Genomic DNA, 10,249 nt, shown 5'->3' with positions numbered 1-10,249 from the left:
AGAGAAAGTACATGCTAAGCCCGCTTAAAGATTTTTCAGTTTCTTTTTAGTTATTAGCCATTTCAGCTCATAATCACAGTTGATGGTGAAGAAGACACATGGGCTAAATAGGCTGCTACATCACTGTTTTTGAAAAGCTTTGTATTTCCTGTCCACACAGATACACCATAAACAACAAGCTTTAAAAAAAAATTGACTTTGGAATAAGTTTTACATATCTGTTTTCCACCAAAACCCTCAGTTTAAGTGTGGACAGAAAACACAAACACAGCAGGAAAATCTAAGTTTTTAAAAATATTGGGAGCAGTGTCAATGGGACTGTAGTCCAAGTCATGATATGAAAACCTGAAAAGATTTCTGAAAACTGGCTTCCAGTGATAAGCTGCCTTCTTTTCCTTTTCTTATGTAGAGTTTATAAATTTAAAAAAAAGATTTAAAAGGTAATTTCATTGTTTTTAGGCAATCATTTTAAACAGAAGCAAACTGAGAATGATTTTCTGACACATATTGGTCACTGCTGAGTCGTTAAAGCAGAAAGTCAGTATTATTATTATTAGGAACTAAAAAAGTATTTATTGAAGAGAAGACACTTGGCATCTTGTATACCAGATTATCAACGGTTTATTGGTTTCTGTTTTTACCATTCAAGAATAGGATCTGAGTGGGCTTTGAGTTCACACATGGTGTTTCTTGGTGGGATTTGGTCATTGTAGTTTTTTGAATAATACAAACACTTGTTATTTTCTGATAATAGAGGCAGTTCTGCTGTAAAGCCACATTGGTAAAACCTAAACAGAAAAAGTTGAAAAGTAAAGAGGATCATCCTTTCTATCCGGTATTGAATCTTTATTCATCCTGGAGTCTTTACACCTCTACAACCAACACATTATCCCACTGTATGGTGTCGTACTGAGGAGCCCAAAGACAGCCAGCAATAAGTTTTAGGGCTACCATGGATCCAATCTCCTCTGGGGTCAAAGTACTGAGGGCTTCCATGGCTGGCCCAAAAAGCACCACGCTTGGCTGAGTGCAGCCCACGCTGGGCCACAGGTATAGTGGAAAGTCCACTGGACCTGAGATAGGATGAGTAAACCACAGGGATCTGACTGGATTTACTCTCCTGCCTGCACCCTTTTTGATCAACCTATTGTACAGGCTCAATATGGTCTAAGCAACAACTTGACAAAGAGAAACTACAGGACAAATTTAATAGATAGGAAGAAGGTGGTGCTGTGAGATAAATTCAGTTCTAACTCTGTCGAATAGTAAACAGTGAACTCGAGAAAAACAAAAAGAAGCTGAGAATGTCACAATGCTGGGTTCTTTGTGTTTTATTTTGTAGATTTGAAATTTATTTGTTGTCATATTGTTCCTTGTGGGTTTTTTTTTTTACTTTCTTGTTGCTTTCCGTTTTTTAATTCTCCACTGCATTTCCTCAGTCAGTCCTGCTCGTCATCACTCACCTGTTCCTCATTACTAATCAGACCAGCTGCGTGTTTTTGTTTCTCACCTCTCCTGGTACTTACACTCCCAGTTCTCGTTCACTCATCAGTCTGTCATACTGTTTGTTTGTGCTGCCTAGTCCCTACATGTTCTTTGTGGTTTTAGTTCTTTTGTACTTACCTGCTGCCCCGTCAGCTTTTTATTTTGGTTATTAAATTTCTTTGACAGCGAGTCATCGAGTCCCAATGTTTCATTCTTCACTCTTCGGTCCTATTTGCTACGAATCGTGACTAAGAATCAGTGAGCTGAAAAGTATCCACTCCAAAAGTTTAGCTTATGGTTCATGCTTAATATTGCTCAAGTTATTTCAGAACTTCATTTAACAAACGTGAAAAAAAAGACGAAGACCCAATTAACTGTGAGGAAGAGTGTTATGTACAGAATGCGGCCTTATTTTATTTTATTTTATTTTATTTTATTTTACATTAACATGTTTATCTTTACAGAATATCACTGTGCTCAGAAACTTACCTTGGGAATATGGGAAGTCTTTTAAAATATTTGATGTTTGAAAATTGGAAGAAACTCCCTTCAAAAGACCAATAAATAAATAAAAATGAAGGCAAAACCAGAAAAGAAGTACCAACTCAAAGTACCTGGAGAAACTGCTCGATATCTTATTTTTATGTTTTTTACACACATTTTCTCTTAGAATGAGCCAACTCCATTTTAATATGAGGTTTGTCACCTGATTTAAAAACATTTTATTAGACAGTAGTAGTTAACACACTGGGGAACATTTTGTAATTAGTGTATAGTTAAATAAAAATTATTGAGGTCAAATGTGTTAAGCCAAGTTTATATTCCATATTTTGTGATAACAATGTAAAAACAATTTAAAATATATCCATCCATCTCCTTATCCGTGGTCGGGTCAAGGAGGCAACAGCTCCAGGAGGGAAACCCAGACCTCCCTCTCCCCAGGGACACTCTCCAGCTCCTCCTGGGGGATCCAATGGTGGATCCAAAGGCCAGAGAGAGTTCTGGGTCTGCCCCAAGGTCTCTTTTCAGTGGGCCATGGCTGAAAAAACCTCCAAAGGGAGGCATCCAGAATGCCTCCTCATCAGATGTCCGAACCACCTCAGCTGGCTCCTTTGGGATGCAGAGGAGCAGCGGTTCTACTCTGAGCTCCTCACCTTATCTGTAAGGCTGAGCCCTGCCACCCTACAAGAGAAGCTCAATTCAGCTGCTTGTATCTGGGATCTCGTTCTTTCAGTCATGATTCCAACCTCATGACCAAAGGTGAGGGTTGGAATTTAGATGGACCAGTAAAGAGTTTTACCTTTCAACTCAACTCTTTCTTCACCACAACTGATCGAAGCAACGCCCTCATTACTGAAGACGAGGCACCGATCCATCGATCCATCCCCCGCTCCATCCTACCATCACTTGTGAACAAGACTCCCAGATACTTCAAGTGCTCCACGTGAGACAGAGACACATTCGCGACCCAGACAGAACATTCCACCTATTTCTGGTTAATAACCATGTCCTCGGACTTAGAGTTTAAAATATAGCAAGTTATTTATTCTAAATTAAAAATAAAACATACAAATCATGATCACCAGCTGTCCTCTAAACTACAAGTTATTGTATGAAGGTGTCTAATCTTTCATTAAAGTAAATTATTTTTCAATTGAGTACATTTTCTTGAAATTCATTATAATTAATAAGACCTTGAATAAAGATTTAAAAAAAACTTTTAGCCAGTATTAAGGACTGTGAGGATACAGGATAAAGTCCATTGGAGGAATTTATCATTACTGAGTGAAGCCTGATGGTATGTGAGCTTTTAAAATTAATGACAGAAGCACTCTGACTTTTAGTCCATCTAAAAATTTCATTAAATTTCATTATTCAGCTGTCTCCATGGCCCTGAATTAATAAAGTCCAGGTATCATACCATGAATTCATATTACATTTGAGACAGAAAGAGACAGTTATTCAGCTTTCCCTCCCTCTTTCTTTACAATGTTCTAACAACATACAATTAAAAGTAAGTTTTGTCATGTTCCTCAGTGCAGAACTTTGATTATTACCTTGAAAATAGTGTGAGGACAAAGTATAGACAGTCTTTCTGCCTTAGAAAAGTGTCTCACAAACATACAGCAAGGTGCTATTTTTATGGTTGCTGAAATCAATGGCTTGAACATGTATCACTCAATCGGCTGGGAAAACATCTCTTTTTACTGACACTGAAAAATGAAGGGCACATGAGGAAGATTCTCCTTCGGTGGCTGAAAACATCTAGTTTTGTAATGGCTCTATTACCAACTATATTTCTCCTTTATGTTTGGATTTTCTGTAAGAAGAGAAAATACGTTACAATAAAGGAAAGCAGAGGAGCCAACAACAATAAGAAAACAAGCAGAGTTTACAATGAGAAAAGCCAGTTTTCATTTATTTTTAATGTGATAATCATTTCCAGAAGAAGACATTTGGGTTGAGCAAATCCTTAGATAACATCAAGTAGACCAAACTATTTTTAACAGATGTGTGCATTTTTTCTTGCTTCTTCTATTTTTTTTATACAAAACATCTGTTTTATTAGAAGCTTTTTACATATTGTGCCTTTGCCAGAATTCTGAAAGCCTCAGATAATGTGGACAATTTGCGCTGAAGTCCATTTGACTCCGAATTGCAGCCTCCTGCTGTGTGCAGGGTTCATGTTTGTTTACCCTAAGTGTGATGGCACGAAGGTTAAAGCTCCCTTTAGGCTCTATAAAGAGCGGGAGCTGGAAGGCGACATGAACACCTGTTAGTAGCGCTGCCCCCTGACAGTTTCTCTTCAACAAACTCTTAAGATTTAACATCACACAATATCTCTGATGATGGGAGCAGCGGAGCATTTCAAGCTGTCTTTCTCTGAGGCTCTAAAGCGTAAAACTCACGGAAGATACGGATGTAAAATTTGAGCATGGCAGCATTAAAGTGCACAAAACAAAACAAAAAAAAGCAGATTTGTTTGGGGTTTAAAAGGGGGGTTGGCTTATTGAGGAGGGATACAAAACTACTTACACTGTTTGAGCAGTAACTCTCAGAAGAATTGTCACAACAGACTACCAAAGGAACATGTTACCCTAGACTTTGAGTGGAAAATGTTACACTAATATGGAGATAAATGAGTCTTCAAAGTATTCACATAAGCATTTGTATGTGGACAATAAAGTCCACAAGTGTACGACAAGATGTTTTTTCTTGGCATTTTAGGCATATCATAAAGAGAAGATGACTGCCTTTGTGTGCCAGAACAGATTTGCTCTACAAAAAGAATATCTCAAGATGAAATTCTAATAGCATGATTTACTTTATTGAATCAACTGTACCACAAAATTGAAACATGCATAGGCAGTTTTTCTATTTTACACATTTCAAACGGCACAAGTAGGAATAGGATCGATCCTGTTTGTGGTGTTCATGGACAGGATCTCGAGGCGCAGTCATGGAGAGGAGTGGGTCTGGTTTGGGAACCTCAGGGTCTGGTCTCTGTTTTTTGCAGTTGATGTTGTTCTGTTGGCGCCTTCAGGCCATGACCATCAGCGTGCACTGGAACGGTTTGCAGCCGAGTATGAAGCAGCCAGGATGAGAGTCAGCTCCTCTAAGTCCGAGTCCATGGTTCTCAACTGGAAATGGGTGGAATGTTCCCTCCGGGTCAAGTGAGTTTTTGCCTCATGTGGAGGACGTCATGGAAGTCTTGTTCCTCAATGATGGTAGGATGGAGCAGGAGATGGATTAACGGATTGTGGCCTCATCCACAGTAATGAAAGAAAAGAAAAGTTGAGTCGAAAGGCAAAACTCTCAATTTACTGGTTTATCTACATTCCAACTCTCACCTATGGTCATGAGGTTTGGATAATGACCGAAAGTACGACATCCCAGATCCAAGCAGCTGAAATGAGCTTTCTTTGTAGGGCGGCCGGACAAATAAGGTGAGGAGCTCCGTCATCTAGGGGGAGCTCGGAGTAGAGCCACAGCTCCTTCACATCGAAAGGAGCCAGTTGAGGTGATTCACGGATCTGATTAAGATGCCTCCTAGATGTCTCCTTTTGTAGTTTTTTTGGGCATGTCCCACTGAAAAGAGACCTCGGAGCAGACACAGAATTCTGTGAAGGGATTATGTATCCTCTCTGGCCTGGGAACACCTTGGGATCCACCAGGACGAGTTGGAAAGGGAGGTCTGGGTTTCTCTCTTGGACCTGCTGCCTCCTCAACCCAACCACAGGTAAGCGGTAGAAGATGAATGGACAAGCAGTAATGTTCTACACATACAAATTGTCAAATACTTGTTGAGCGAATCGCTGGCTGTGGACAGATCCGTCAACACCTGTCTGGATGAGCCCGTCTGTGAAATGAAATGAACAACTTAAAATGGGTAGGTTATTCTTGTGAAAAAACCTATCAGAAAAAAAAAAAAGTTGGTATTTTTGTGTAAACTGTGTGTTTGAAATAAACTCCTTAAAATGTGTAATGGGTATACATATTTTTCTGATACTTTTTCCACATGAAGAATAACATACTCATGTTAGCTGGTTTATTCCAAATGTACAGTCCATTCAATTAACATTTTTGAAAATCCATTATTGTCAGTGTAAGCATATGTGTTTTAATATAGGAGTTAGGAGCTATTGTGCCAAGTCAGAAAAGTCCTTTTCAGTAACCCAGTAAGTAAGTAAGTTGCCCAGTGGTAAGGCTCAGATTCCCCAGCTTTCCACTGGATTTGAATGCAGCAATACATTCGTGAATCTGAAACAGTAAGAAAGTCTCAAAAGTCGAATTCACAGACAAGCTCATACATGCGCTCATGTTGACAGATCTGTCCACAGCAGGCGATTTGAGTATGCGTATTTGACCATTTCTATGTGTTAAATATTTCTACTTGTGCAGTTTGAAATGTGTACATTTGAAAAACTGTTTCTGGATTTGTGAATCTTGTGATGCGCTTGTGGATCCTATTGTACGCATACAAATCTTGTTGTACGTTTGAGTGAATACTTACGAGACAAATTTATCTCCACACACTAGACGTCCAGTTAAAAGTGTCACACTGGACTAAGTGGAAAACGTTAAATTAGACTTTTAGACAAATAAAGTCACACCGGACTTCTGTTGAAATTTGTTACTATTCCATATTTTTGTGTTTGCTCTTCTAAGGAGGAATATTTAACTAAATTATACAGTCGAAGATGTAACTTGTGAAAAAGCTGTGAAAATGTGCATCCTTCAAACAGACAAGAGTTCAAGTAATTTCCTGACCTCTTGACCTCGCTTTGAGGATTTTTTTTTCCATTCTCAGAACTGCCTCAAAGAAAAACTACTTAACCAGTGACGTGGCATTTATGATATGCTCGGTAATTTCTATCAAGGATCACAATAGGTGATTTCAGAGAAATTTCCATGTTCATGTGGAAATTATTACAATAATGGATGCTTTTCAAACTTGTCAAGGGGATAAAGCTTTAATCATTAATTGTTACTTTTTTTTCAGCAGAAAAGGTGAAACAAAAAAGGTGGACATGACTAAATCTATGTCCTTTTTTCAAATTAAAAGTACAATAAAAAAAAGCTGATTAAAAGGCATGTTACAAACAACTGAACAACAATGAAGACATCTGAGACAAACGTAACTAATTGTCACGTAATCTCAAATCGGGGCTCTGAACGTGTCTAAATAATGGCAGCTAATTTGCCTCGTATTGTGCTTTCTTGATGGGTTTAAATTGAATGAGTCAGGATCTGCCGTGGCGTATTGTGAAAGCCAGGTCACCGGTTCACACCGGAGACATTCCAGGTCGAGCTTTTCCGAATGATGGGGTGACGGGAGGGAGAGAGAGGGGTGGGGTGGAGGGGAAGTGACGAGATTTAAAGTAAGGCGGTGGAGTCAATGGACAGACCGAGCACAAATTTGGCACCACGTACATGTAACCTTGAGTTATTGGTTTGGTGGGGTTTTTTTTCCCTTGCTTTGAAAGCTTTCCTACAAGCCCTCCTCAAATATAAATGCGTTTTTGTCACCCACATTAATGGCAGAATCAGCCTGGAAAAATTGCAGTGACAAATTATTCACTGTAATCCTCCATTTGAGGACCTTAATGCCTCTAATTGGGCTTTTATGACTTACAGACTGTATCTTCCACTCTCTTATTTTTTTTATTATTATTATTTTCCCCTCTGGCGTTTGTTTTTCTTCCTTCCCGCCATGCTGCGGAGTGACATTGAGCCTCTCCCTGTCGGGGTGCTCTCTTGTCTCACTCCACTGCACATTTTCACTGTCGCTCCCCCCCTTTCTCCTCCCTCCCTCCCCCAGACATGGAGCTTTTGACTGAATACATTATTCGAGCTGTTGTTCTGTTTGTTGTTGTTTTAGTATCTGAGAAAAGAGATGAATTATTAATGATGACAGACAAAAAAATAATAAAAAAAGAAGAATTCTTGTATTTTTTTAAGGAATGCAGCGGAGGGCTGTGGCTCCATCAAGAGGGTTTCACATAAGAGTAAAAATTTATAAGATTGCAAATGTGCTATTTGTACTTTGCATTTAAAGGTAATAAGGGTTAAAGTATTACTAGAGGTAATTTGAACTGGATGAGCAAAAATAAAACCGCTTTAGACCTGATTAAATTTAAAACATCTGGTTTAACATGTGTTTTAGACAGGGCCTGAAAATTAAAGGGAGCAAAATGCTTCATAACACCAGCTGCCTCCAGCTGGATTATTTAATTCATATGAGGGTGGAACAACTTCATTGTTGTTTTCTTGACTGTCCCGTGCCTGAAGCTCAACACCATCATTAAAGTCAGTGGGCGTCTCGGTCCCAGCCTGGTGTTGCTGATCCGAAGCAGGGATCAGTGTGCCCCCTTTTGGCTGGGAGTCTGTACTGCACTGTCACTTACAGCCTCATCACAGGCTTCACACCAAGTTCTAAGTGAGATTAATGATTGCACGAGTTGGCCGCAGGATGATTAGAATCAAAGATACACCACACTGGTGGCACATCAGACAGAAAGAAAAGGCATTGTTTTTGCATCCTAGCGCTCATTTGTTTCATTGTACAGAATAGGAGGGCAGTGGCTTCTGTTTTGATCAAAGGCACAGCCGCCGGTGACAAATTAACTGCCATGATTGTGTCAGTTTGTCACCGCACTGAATCGGAGACACAGGCCCATTTATCCCAGAGGAAAGCTGGATTTTTACCCCTCTCTCCCTCTCTCTCTCTCTCTCTCTCTCTCTCTCTCTCCTTCTCAGGAGTCAATGATAAGCGATGTATGAAGAAAAATGACAGAGATATGGCTGGTCCACTATTTTGTTTCTTTTTTAAACAGAGCAACCAGGGGCCAATCGCTGTATGTTCAGCCATTAAACTCCTGTTTCTGCTGCTGCTTTTTTTTCATCAATATCATGAATTTTTATTTATTTATTTTTCAACTAAGCAAAAAATTATCTTACAGGTAACATTATACTGTGATCTGAAAGAAAAACCTCAACTTAAAATTTCAGATAATAGATTAAATTGGCTGTCTCTCTTTTTAAAACAGGTTTTGTATTTATAGTGCTTCCTTTAAGTGCTTCTCCACCTCAACTGGGGGTGAAAAAAAAAATCCCTGCCTGTTTGGAGTTTACCGGATCAAAGACGAGGTAAATATCATTTCCATAACATTTGAACCAGTTAACCAGCAGCACAGTACGGAGAAACACTACTGTAAGCGCCTGACAATGCCAATGAGGCTGGAACTCTGTGATTTGCCGCTCCGCCAAAGAGGAGGGAAGCAAGCGAAAACATGGAGGGGGTGAGAGGTCAACTGCGCTCTCCCTGCATCACTTTCCAAGCAGCCCCTCGAGCGCTGGTGATGTTTTAGGCAACCATGCCTCAATTTGGGGGGAGGCCTGATGGATGCCATTCCCAAGGTGAATGAAAAGAAAAGCATTACGCTGCAGCACACAGCCCGGGGAGAGCTCCACTGCTTTGGGTGATTCATCTATTGATTATTTCTACCCAAGCATGGAGGTGCCATGTAAACACACATATATTAGTAGTGTACAACTCACATGTACGCCCCTGACACACATCAGACAGAGTGGATCCAGTGAAACACGCCTCGGGCCTAGTTACTGTTTTATAATCAGATTTCGACTTCTACCAGCTTGTGGGCATTTTCAAACCACAAGCCAGCTACAGTACATCAGATGGAGAACTAAATAGAGATGAATGAAGAAATGAGGGAATAAATAAATGCTAAATGTGCATTACATCTGTTTGTGTGGGCCAGCTATTACAGTATTGATTTAAGCAGCAGCTACTCGCAGAATAGTGTGTGAGCAGTCTGAAACTCTTTACGCTAAAACCACCATTTTGTGTAACACGTTCTCACCCTAGACAGAGTTTATGAAGTTTGAAACTACTAACTCTGGTTCGCTAGTTAAACCACTTTTTGTCCGAGCGTACTTGAGACATGTTTTCGTGGTAAAGTGATGTCTGATAACATTGGTGCAAAATGTAGGGATGAGAGCAATGTTGTGTGTGTTTACCCAGTGATGTTGGGTAAACTGTATGGAAAATAAGCCCGTTTTAGATAATTAACATGTCAAATTGAAGTCAAGCCATTGACAAACTCTGTCTTTGCGAAATCTTTTTAGACGCTTTCGTGGCATTAACAGTCAGGAAAACAAAACTTTTCCCTCTCCGCTTTTTATTTTGTTGGCCACACATGTGCTGGAGATTTATATGCTTTAACACAGGTGTTCACAAAGT

Source organism: Kryptolebias marmoratus, linkage group LG23, assembly GCF_001649575.2.
Source record: "Kryptolebias marmoratus isolate JLee-2015 linkage group LG23, ASM164957v2, whole genome shotgun sequence".
NCBI lineage: Eukaryota > Metazoa > Chordata > Actinopteri > Cyprinodontiformes > Rivulidae > Kryptolebias > Kryptolebias marmoratus.
The sequence above is the reverse complement of the archived record's forward strand: the minus strand, read 5'-3'. Positions refer to the sequence as shown.